General features: G+C 37.2%; 1 long non-coding RNA gene across 1 annotated transcript; it reads right to left on the reverse strand.

Annotated features, from left to right (window-relative positions):
- Window positions 1-6,570: 6,570 nt before the first annotated feature.
- Window positions 6,571-10,249, reverse strand: LOC120758341 (uncharacterized). The gene is made up of 3 exons (XR_005702870.1): window positions 10,127-10,249; window positions 9,087-9,245; window positions 6,571-7,839 (listed from the first exon to the last, which is right to left on the reverse strand). It is a non-coding gene; the product is annotated as an uncharacterized LOC120758341 (long non-coding RNA).
- Between the last annotated feature and the right edge of the window lie 911 nt (window positions 10,250-11,160).

Consider the following 11,160-nt stretch of genomic DNA (forward strand, 5'->3'; position numbering starts at 1 on the left):
ATAATCTGTAATTTATTTTTCTTTAATCAAGCATACAAGAATAATTCTGGTTTCAGAAAACCAAGGAGGCTAACAGTTTGGGGATTTAAGTACACTTTAGTTTGCATGGACTCTGGAACAGAAAACCAGGCAAATATTTATTCTAACATTTGTTACACAGCATGATACAAACAATCAGGTTAATCTACCACTCTTCAGTGTTGAACATTCATTGAAATTAGAGTTAGAATTTTAATAATTAAACTAATAAAATGTTAGTTAATAGAGAAAGCGTGCAATCAGTATTTGGAAAGCATTCCACAAAACTTCTTCATTGACAATGTATTACTCTTCCTTGTTTTCTGTAATGACAATATTTATCACATTAACCAAAACTTCTACATAAAAATACCTTTTATGTCATAAAAATATCTTTAATATTTTACTGTCTTTGGTTATGTACACATTACAGAAATCAAAAAATCAGCATCATATAATAAAAAGAAGATGACCTATTCCACATTTTAAAAAAATCTTCTTTTGGTGTAAGGATTGAAAACCAAGAATAATATCAAACATGAGCCTGACAAGGGTATCTTCTATCCACTGTGGACCATATTATTGTACCTGACGGCTCCCCAATTCCCCTGGTGCTTGCCTATTACATGCTGCATTTTGACATTCTTCATCCAACAACAAGCAGTAACTCTTCCACAAAATAGCAGTCTGCCAACAGTGCTGTCCAAGAGCAACACCCAGAGGCTAAATATACTGCTACAACAACACTGCACATTCTGACCTGTTCCTTTCTGAGAGGAAAGGAAACCTTCCTAAGGGCAAACAACAGTTTCCTGTAAAGATAAAGAGCCGACAACACTTTTTCAATAGAAATATCAACAGCCAAGTGTTGCAGGCAAACCAACTCATTCGTGAAAATCATACCCTCATAGCTACTGCAAAAAAAACCCCATTTAATAACAGGTGATATATGCACAGAGAACGAGTAAACAGTAGGTTTTGCAAAGTTGTGTGTGGAATATTTTGGTTGGCAGCAGCACAGCAAAGGAGCAAATCGAAGAATGGCTGCTCTCTAGAAAGCCAATGCATTTTTCGAAGGCAAAAAGACAGAAAAGAGGAAGGGTGCTCGCCATTTCTTTTACTGGTTTTCAAAGCAGTAAACTGGGGTGTTGGCCTAAACTCTGAAGGCAATTACTGTAAAAACTGCTGGTCCATGCAATAAAAACAAATCTTTAGCAAAAAAATAATGCCCTAGAACATGTTTAAAAGGAATATGTTATCTGGACTTAGATCATGAAGAGGGATAGAAAACTCAATAAAAAAACAACTCACTAAAGCTTCATCTTAAAAATCTCTGGTATTTAACAAGACTGGTCTCTGTAAATTTTAAGCCTACATATGAATAAAAGAAAAAGGTTGACAAGCTAAGAACACAGCCAATAAAATCACAAGTAAAACTCCCAGTATTTAATTAGAATAAAACATACTGAAAAGGAAACAGAGTAAAGACTGTATAATCTCAAAAAGTGAATGCACCTACCAAACCTTTTATACTTTGATATTTCTGATCAGGTCAATGATTTCAAAACAAAAGTCTCAAACACCTGATGGAAAAGTTTTCACCTATTGAGTAGGGTTTGCTCCATTCTCCACAGTTAATCACTTTTTTTTCAGCCTGTTGTCTCAGAAGTTTTGGTTTTTTGCGTGGCTCATACTCCTCACCTGGTTGCAGAGAAACTGGAATCACATCAGTTATGAGGAAGCAATCATTCCTCAGCACCTGCTCAGGCATCAACCTGTTACAGCAGAACAAATTCAGAAGAGACTGAACTTTATCTTCCTACAAACAGAGAGAGAAGGATTTCATCAGCAAGCAAAACAAACTGGATTACAAATAACAATCAAACTTTTGATGAACACACCTTGTGAATTCTTAGGGCCTAAAGCCTTCAAAAGATGCAGTGCCATAGCATTCCCAGTGGACTGCCACACTTAACATCATAGTGCTCATTAGCAACAAAATTCAAGCAAATGTTCAGCACCAGGTCTGTCAACTCTGTGCCAGCCAGAAGAATGTGAGGTTTTGAAATTTCAAAATATGAATTCACTGAACTACCATAAATCACAGAAATACTCAAGTTGGCCTTTCTACTGAGAATGAACAAAACAGGTGCCACTCACCTTCTATAACTTTTCCTTTTAACTTCTGTCATATTATTTTATCTCTCAAGAGGAGCAAAGGGAGAGAAAAACAAAGTAATGGACTCTAAATCAGCAGCAGCTATTTTGCTATTAAACCATCTCTTGGACTTAGGCTCTTTGGATTTATCAGAAGGGATTACATGCCTAAATACTTAGCACATTAACAGCACTAGACTCCATACACAAAACATAAATCCACAGTTCTACACATATGCATAAACATCAGCTGCTGAGAAGGAAGTGCACATACTGGGTTTGGGTAAGGGGACTACAAGAAAGACAATCTCAAATGCTGATCTAGAAATCTAGATTACCAAAACTCAGCTGGAACAGTATTTTTACACAGAAAGGTTTGCTTGCTGACAGTCTCCAAGCCAGGAATTCCTCTGACCTGGATCAATATTAATGGCAAAATACTAGAAAATTGAACATCTCTCACCTATGCCTATTACACCCAGAGAGAAGGATATGGGATATACAAGGGATTGTACACAAGCAGTCAAAAACTTGAAGACAGAAACAAGTAATTTTCAACTCTTTCAATAATTATCAGATTGACTCCAGAGAATTAGTCACTTCCCAAGTAACCTGAAATCTGGGTTAAAAGATGAGATCTGAAAACTGTGGATCTTGCAGGCATAGAGGACTGTTCAATATTTATAAAATATTTTAAATACTCAAAGGAAAATCTCTGGCTAAGAGGATCCAAAGCATGCAAAGAAATACAGGAGTGAACCATGACTATATTCTTCAATTTAAGTGAAGAAAATCTGAGCATTTGAAGAGCTTGAAAACTTTGTACCTGCATATTTGCATTTCAAGATACTGTCAAATGTCTGTCAACAGCAAATATCCCCTACTCACACTAAGGAAACTGAAAATTGATTCTACGAGGAATACAGATGTAGGACAACATTTCATCGTGTTTACTCCATTGCATTGTGTTTGATCTTACTTGCTTTTTTATTTTTTTTAATACACAAAACTGGATGTTGAAACAGACCGAACGTTGAATCTTGGTGTGGCTAAAAATCTGTCTGCAAATCTTACTGGTAAACATTGCTCTTGCTACACAGTTACCTAACATTAATAATCCTGTTTTAAAGCCTTACATTATTTTCCTGTGGCAATTTTACATTTGCTGAAAACAACAAAAATTTTACTAGTTACAAGTGTGCAATTCCTCTGGACACAAGATTGGGATGGAAGGGAAATTACCAGTCTGCCAGGAGCCTGCAGATGGGCATGGAGATTAATTCCGAATAAGCTGATTATAGATAAAGCACTTGGAAGCAAAATAGATTTTCCCCAAGAACTGGGACAAGGATTAAACATCCAGAGGTCTGAAAGACTCCCCAAGAAACAGCTGAAAGATATTTATTGGTATTACAGTTCTTAATAAAACTCTCATCTGTATTTCTGTGCTCTGCAGGCAGCACAGATTGCTTTCTGGTGAACTTCAGTGGTTGGGGCACATGAATGTACATAAATCCAGAATGAATCCTTAAAAACTGCCAGCAGTGCAATGTTGATTAGGATTGCAATTGTTGACTTACAAAGTCAAAATCAAATGCTTCTTTTCATCAGGTGAAAAATGTCAATGAAATTTGCCCTTATTAATAGCTTAAAAATAGCTGAGTACCAGCTGGAACTCCAGGTATATGGGGGGGGGGTCTTTGTGGGAAATACTGGCAGTTCCAGTAAAACTGTAAAACTTATTTATCCCTGCTAAAAACAATACCAGCTAAATTCATTAATGGTTCATGAGGGAAGAGCAGCCCTTTGCACTTCAGAGAGTAGTTGTGACGGAAGAATACAGAAATATAATACCCTGAAACTGGCCATTAAAATTTTGATTTGCATACTTCAGACCTTATTTATAGAACATTATCACATCAGAAATTTTATGGAAAGCAGAAGTGGAGCAACTAGTTTTAATGTCCCAAGTAATCCCTTCTGCATCCTTGAAGTAAGTTTCCTTTATGCATGAGAGAAAATTAGGGAGTTTTAGCATCTAAGGATTATTATCAACAATCCTGAATGCTGCTTGGGGCAAATGATTCTGTAAAAGTTGTGAAATATGTTTAAAACCCACAAGCTGGCCCTAATGTTCAGTCATGAAGTACTGAGTCTTCTTTCCTACAGTATCGCATGTTTCATGAGATTCACTTAATTTTTAATAAAAAAAATCCATCAACTATAATGAGCAAGAAGATACACTATTTACAGGATAACCTCCCTGCTCAAATGCTGCATCTATTATTCTTGCTCTCCATGGTAGTGTCCCACTGGAGATAAATTTGCAGAAGGATTTGTTCGACAGTCCTGTGCATTATCAGTAATGCTTTCATCACTGCAGAAAATGGCCAAAGTGAAGCTATTAAAAGACATACTGTAGAGAAGTCATGTAATAAAACAAGATTATTTACTGTACTGTATAAGTGATATGTAGTGATACACAAGCTACCCTGCCAGGGCATTGAAGCCACTACAGCTGTGTTGGCCTGGTAGCGGATCATGACATTTCTTCAACCTAAACACAGCAAACAGGATACATTAAGCTCATAATGAACACAATTGCAATTTAGCTCCATGCTTAAACAGTCATCTCTGTAAAGCTGGCAAATCATTAATACACAAGTATAAATAAGAAAGAGGGATTTGTTATTTGGTCTTAGCTCCTGGCCAGAAGACAGAAAGATTATAGAAAAGAGTTACACAAGAAAATGAACCCGAGGAAATACAGGCACTTGGGTAAAGAATGCACAGGTATGAAGCTATAAAATTATGGACTAATGATGAGCATCCAAGAGAAAGATAAGTTAGTGAAAGTTGACTTCAAAGTTGGAGAGCCCAATTGTGACGCATGAAGACACACAGATCTACTTCTTACTCTCAGAGAGTCACTGAGACCTTGGGCCAAGATAAGCTTCAAAAAAGGGTCTGTAAATAGAGTTCAAGGAGATACCCATTGCTGTCATAAAGAAGGCAGAGAATAATGGTTGGGAGTAGAAAGAATGGAAATATCAACAACATGTATCATGCAGGTTTCATTTATATCTGCAGATTTGTTTCAGAGGCATAGGAAAACTTGCTGCACGAAAAAGAAACCCAAAACAAAGAATATAGGGCACAGTATACTTTTTCAACTGCATTTACATGATTAAAATTTAATTTGGTGGGTTTAATAATGCTCAAACACTGTGCAGTCATTGTGTAGTAAGACAGATTAAAAAAGCCAACTTCCTGATTTCAGAAAAAATAGGTTTCTAATACAAATACCTCCTTTGAGGCTGAATCTCCATTATTTATTCTCCAAGTCTATAACAGTATCATTCAATTATTAGTTGCTTCGTCTGAGATCTGAGTTAAATATTAAGAAAACTCCAGGGCTTTCTACCTTCTCAATTGTTATTTGTGCCGGCTATCCAGAATTATGCAAAGAGTCAATTAAGAACATTTTTTCAGCCCAGCATTTCAAATGAAATATTTCACTTTAAAGTCCAACCAGCCACCTCTATACAAGAACAGTCTTGCCTTCCTCATCTGATAACTGACATACCATGACAGCATCTACATCATGTGTTCCATCTTCTTTTTATACCAAATTCCTAGTTTTGAATGCAAAGCTGTAAATGAAAAGATACCTAATGTACAACACTGGTGGGTTTTCCCTTTCAGTTTAACAAAACCAAATATCAGTCAAGGAGATTCACTAGGTTCCAAATGAAAATGGACTGATATGAAAAAATGGCAAGGAAAGATTTTTTCCTAGTTTTACAGTAGGGTAAAACAGGCAAGGGGCTCAAGCTTCCCTTACACAGAAACGAGAGGGGGAAAATAATGTCAGAAGAAATGTCACTGAGACACACAAAGCAGTCACATGCAGACAAGAGATTTTTGTGAGGTAGAGGTCCTTCCGTTTCCAGCTCACAGCTGAGAGAGCTGAGAGAAGAAGAAAACCCCTTTGTTTATTTTTTTTACTTTTTATATATTTCTGGGTCTAGCAGAAGATTGGCTTTTTGGGGTTTCCACCCCTCAGCCTCAGTGGCCAGACCAATTGTCAGTTACAATTGTTTTCAGGTTAGAAATATGCAAACAAAGGACAGAGAATGAAAAACAAAGGATTTGTTTATGTTACATCTGTGAGAAAGGTAGAAAACTGCTCTTAATATTGTACAATAACTAAAAAGATCTGAATCCATTTAAGAAAATCAAAAGGCTCAGAAAAACCAGGGTAACAAAGAAACTCTAAGAGGTCAAAAGAAATAGACTTTTAAAAATATGACTGAGAAGTCTCTGCTCAGGTTGTGTACTAAAGTAATGTTGAGGAGTAAGCTCACACCGACAAATGTCAACTTTGTACTTTTAAACCAAGTAAAATGCCCCCAGTCTTCACTATTGCCTAGAAGCATGTATGAGTACAGCATTTTTCAGACACTGCTTGCAGGTTAAGCTGAAAATGCCTCTGTCCTGAGAGATTACATAGACAGCAAGAGGAAACTGGTTTAGTAGGTGCTGGGTACTTGGGACACAGATCAGCAGAGAACTGAAAAAATCACTGTCTCTGTTTTTTGAAGTGATGCTGCTATGGAATGAGGGAGAATACAATTTCAGATGCCCAGCATGAAACTGGCAACTGCTGAACACAATAATAAGAATTTTCCATCAAATGATCAATGTAACAGCAAGTCTGAGCTGAACACTAGTTACATGAGGAGCAATCTGAAATTCACCTGGCAAACTTGGATGAGGTTCCCAAATGCCTATCTTGCTTCATCCCATATATTCTCTTCAAGAAGAACCAGTCATTTGTAAAACTGTCTTTGTTCCTTTTAGTTTTGGTGGGGTTTTTTTGTTTGGTTGGTTGGCTTTTGTTTTGGGGTGGGTATTTTTGTTTGGTTTTTGGTTTTTTGTTTGTTTGGGTGTGTTTTTTCTACATTTTCTTTTGTCCTCACTTCTATGTGAAAAACTCTCTAGAACAGAGCCAGATCTGAAATTATTTAGCAAAAGTGTTCTAACTAAATCCTACCATGTTAATAATTTATAAACATCTATGATATCAAGCTACATTTTAGTTAATCTATTTAATCACTCATTCAACCAGATAGAAAAATTACTTAAATTTAAGCAACTGCTCTCTAAATGGGGAATAAAACACAATGAAGAATGACTTTTATATGAATCAGCTTCATCTTCTCGGCACAGGTAACAGTGGTGGTCACCCATCATCTTGCAGTTCCCATCTCTACTAGGAATTGTTCTCAAAATGCCACAGCTCAGGAGGCCGTCGCTGAAGCCATCACTGTAGAGGTGATGGAAATGCCAGTATTTCCCACAAAGTCCTCCCACATAGCTGGAGCTCCAGCTGGTACTCAGCAAACCGGCTCAAATATATGAACTGCTCATGCACAATCACTGCATGGGAACATGAGCACTTGCTGGGTAGCTTGTGGCTTTTCAAATTTGGGAGCTTTACCGAGTTGGAGAGGCAGCGATGCAGTGCCAGAAGACAACAAGGAGGTGGAGGAGATGCTGTCCAACACTCCACCTAATGCAGGAAAGTAGGCTGCTTTCTCCTTCCTGGCATGCCATACACTAAGAAACTATCAAAGCTCAGAAGGTGACGAAGAATACAAACTGGAAAAAAAAAAAAAAAAAAAAAAAAAAAAAAAAAAAAAAAAAAAAAAAAAAAAAAAAAAGACATTCAGCACTATTTTGAAGAATTTAGTTCTGACAAGTTACCTCTTTTTTCTTCTCTGCCTTCCTGTTTTTTACCTATTGCTAATTGCTTCCCCCCACCTGGTTTACAACTGTCTACTTTTTTTGGACTGTCTACTGTCAAAATAAAAGCCAGACCCTGAGTTTCTGCCTCCTTCCATGATGGCAGCCTGCACCAGCTCTGGCCAGACTGGAGGAGACAAGTTTGCAGGTTGGCAGTAGTCCTTGGTGACACATCAATCACCAGCTCCATCCTTTTGTGACCTGGCAGATAGTAGGAGCACTGAGCAGTACTGACACCCTTACAGAGGAGGCACCAGCCTGATGCAGGCTGTGAACCGTGGGTGAAACTTTCCTGCTCTGTCACGTGAGCTGCTCATTTCAGCACAGCCCATACCTGTAAGTCCTCCTCAGCTCTTGTACTTTTCACAATTACACCATCTGCACCTAGAATGACCTTTCAGAAAACTCAGCTGTCAACAAGTAGTACAATTCCCTGTCATGACAGTTGGAATTGATTTTTATGTTAAGTAAAAGAGAAGTTTGTTTATGTCATTTCAAAATCATTGTAATCGTTGGACTGCATTAGGAATAACAAAGTCTGTGTATAATTCTCATGCTGCTATTATACCAAGCAACAGTAGTCTACTGCATCAGGATTTAAAAACAGCTTCCACATAGCAGTTCTGGAGCTGAATGTATTCTCAAATGCATATTTTACTCAGTCTCCTTCCTGGAAACCCAAGAGAAACTCTGAAAACCTAATCACTGAGAAAGGTGTTCCCTTTATTTATGTGACAAGCCAAATATTCTAGCCCTCTGCCTACTTGTTTCCTAAGACAAGGAGCTTTTTAAAATTTATTTTAATTAGCTGGTCACATATAGAAGTAACTGTAATGTCATTAATCTACCAGTAACACCAGGTTCCATTATTCATTTACTTTTTTCTCCCATAAGCAAACATTTCTTCATGTCACCTCATTACTCAAGAATCCTTTCCCCAATAGGTTTCCTTAGTGCATCTCATTTTAAATCCCTCTCGGGAGCTCACTGCCCTTTACAATGCTCAGAGACAAATGTGCAGGTTCTTTTATTCCTTAAGCATCATCATTAGAATAATTAATGCACAATCAAATCAACAGCAGTGAAGCTGAAGTAGTATTTACCTTCTTTAAATCTCTCTGAGGAATAGTGGGGAACCCTAAAAACTGGAACAGACGCTGACTTCTGCCACCAAGGAGAAGACACATACATTATCAACAAAGTTAAAAGTAACCAGCGCAATAGAAAGAGTTGGACAAAACTGCTTATGCTGTGAACAGCACCTGCCAGCAGAAGGAATTAGTTAAAACCACATGTCATGACTGGAGACTGAAACAGAAAAGTCTATGTACTTTTTTTTCCTTGTCGATTGGTTAGTGGAGGGTTTTGGTTGTTGAACCATTCAAGCTTGGTCTCAGGAGCCTGTAAAACTTCCACTCTTCCACTTTTAAAGGCAAACTTGAATTCAGAAAACACAAACTGTTCTGCATAGTTAACTCTTACTCGGAATAGACAAAATTAAAGTTTCTTAACCCATCTGAACAAAGACAGACAAAAATTCCAACGCTATAACATTTGTTCTTTTCAAACCGATTCCACTTTAACTCAGCCTTTAAGTTTTTCACAGTTTTCTTAACAGATAATAAGCAGTGAATAACATGTCTTCTATTCAACAATTCCTCTGCCTGCTTTTTTTGAGCTAGGAGGAAAAGAAAAAAATCAGAAATTTTTAAATCTTTCTATTTTAATGTTTTACTGAAATGCATTGAAGAAACAACCTGGAACCTATTTGAATTCAGCTTTTCAGGGTGCTTCCCCACACAAGAGGGTTTTTATTGTGTTTGATTTCAATTACATAACAAACTTCTGAAAAACTAACAATCCCCTTAAAGCTCAATCCCCTTAAGCTACATACTACTGATTTGTCACGAATCTAGAGATTCCACCTTTCAATGCTTTATTTTTTAAGAAAGTATCTTTGTATTTAAATGTATGAAATGAAGCATTGACTAAGGCAATGTACCACTGGGATTCAGAAGTTTTAGCCCAACCAACCTCTCATCACCATTATGCTCCTAGAATTCTCTTCCAAAAAGATAGAGAGACATTTATCAAAAAGAAATTGCATCAGAAAGGGTGAGAAATAAATGAGGCATAAGCTCACCTCAACAGTGGGCAAGTATCTATTCTGTATGACAGTGATTATACTTTGCTCATGGTGAGCTTTATATATAGTTTTATTGTAAATACTCGTAATTGCTCCCTTCTGCACTTCATCATGCTCCTGGAGTGAGTTGGAGAGAAAGAGAGAGAGAGATAGAGAAAAGATTGAGAGTCATTTTTCATTTATACACACTAACCTTTAAGATGTGAAACCTTGACTGAGAAATTCCACTGTTAATAAAATAATTATTTTATCAGTTTTTTCTCTCTTTTCTTATAGAGATTCAAAAAGGAAAATTAGCAAGTCTAAGAGCTCATCCAAGAGTTTCAACAGAATAAAACTGCCTAGTACTTCTATGCAGAAGTAGCATATTCTATGTGCTACTAAAGAGGTTTTTTTAAGGCTAGCACAGTTAAATAGATATGGAACATTAAAGCACACAAGCAGTGAGAGTCACTGGTTCTATCACTGAGAGCAGTCACAAGCTAAACTCCTGGGTTTTTGTCAGTACATTGCTACATCAAAAGACGGATGCAATATTTACTGAAATGGCAATTCTCCGGCACAGCAGGGACTCTCATTGCCAAGACAATGCAAGCACCTCAGAGGGAGCAAAAGAGAATGGAGGAAATGCTTATTGAAAAATGTAAATAACTGAGGAAAAGGCTAACACCAGCACAGAAAGAGAATACTGGTAAGGCAAGAGTACTTGTCCCATGCAAAATGAAAGCGATGAAAAACTGTTAATCTCTTAAGACTGGAAAAAGTAAATTTATGCGGCATACACATGGACCAAGAGAGGCAATCCAATTACTTCAAACAGAATGTTCTCCTGTATTTTAAGCACATACAAAAACTTGGTAAAGCTCAAAGAAAGCTCCTCAGCACATAGAGAGGAAAGAACTAGTTTTCCCGATATTTTTTAGTTAAGCCAAGTCAAGAATTTCATCCCCACTGCGAACCACTTCCTCTGAATTGGAAGATGCTTATGGCATCAGGTTACAACACTTCAAAGAGCAGAAAGAAAAAAACCC

This window comes from Hirundo rustica, chromosome 1, assembly GCF_015227805.2.
Source record: "Hirundo rustica isolate bHirRus1 chromosome 1, bHirRus1.pri.v3, whole genome shotgun sequence".
Classification (NCBI taxonomy): domain Eukaryota; kingdom Metazoa; phylum Chordata; class Aves; order Passeriformes; family Hirundinidae; genus Hirundo; species Hirundo rustica.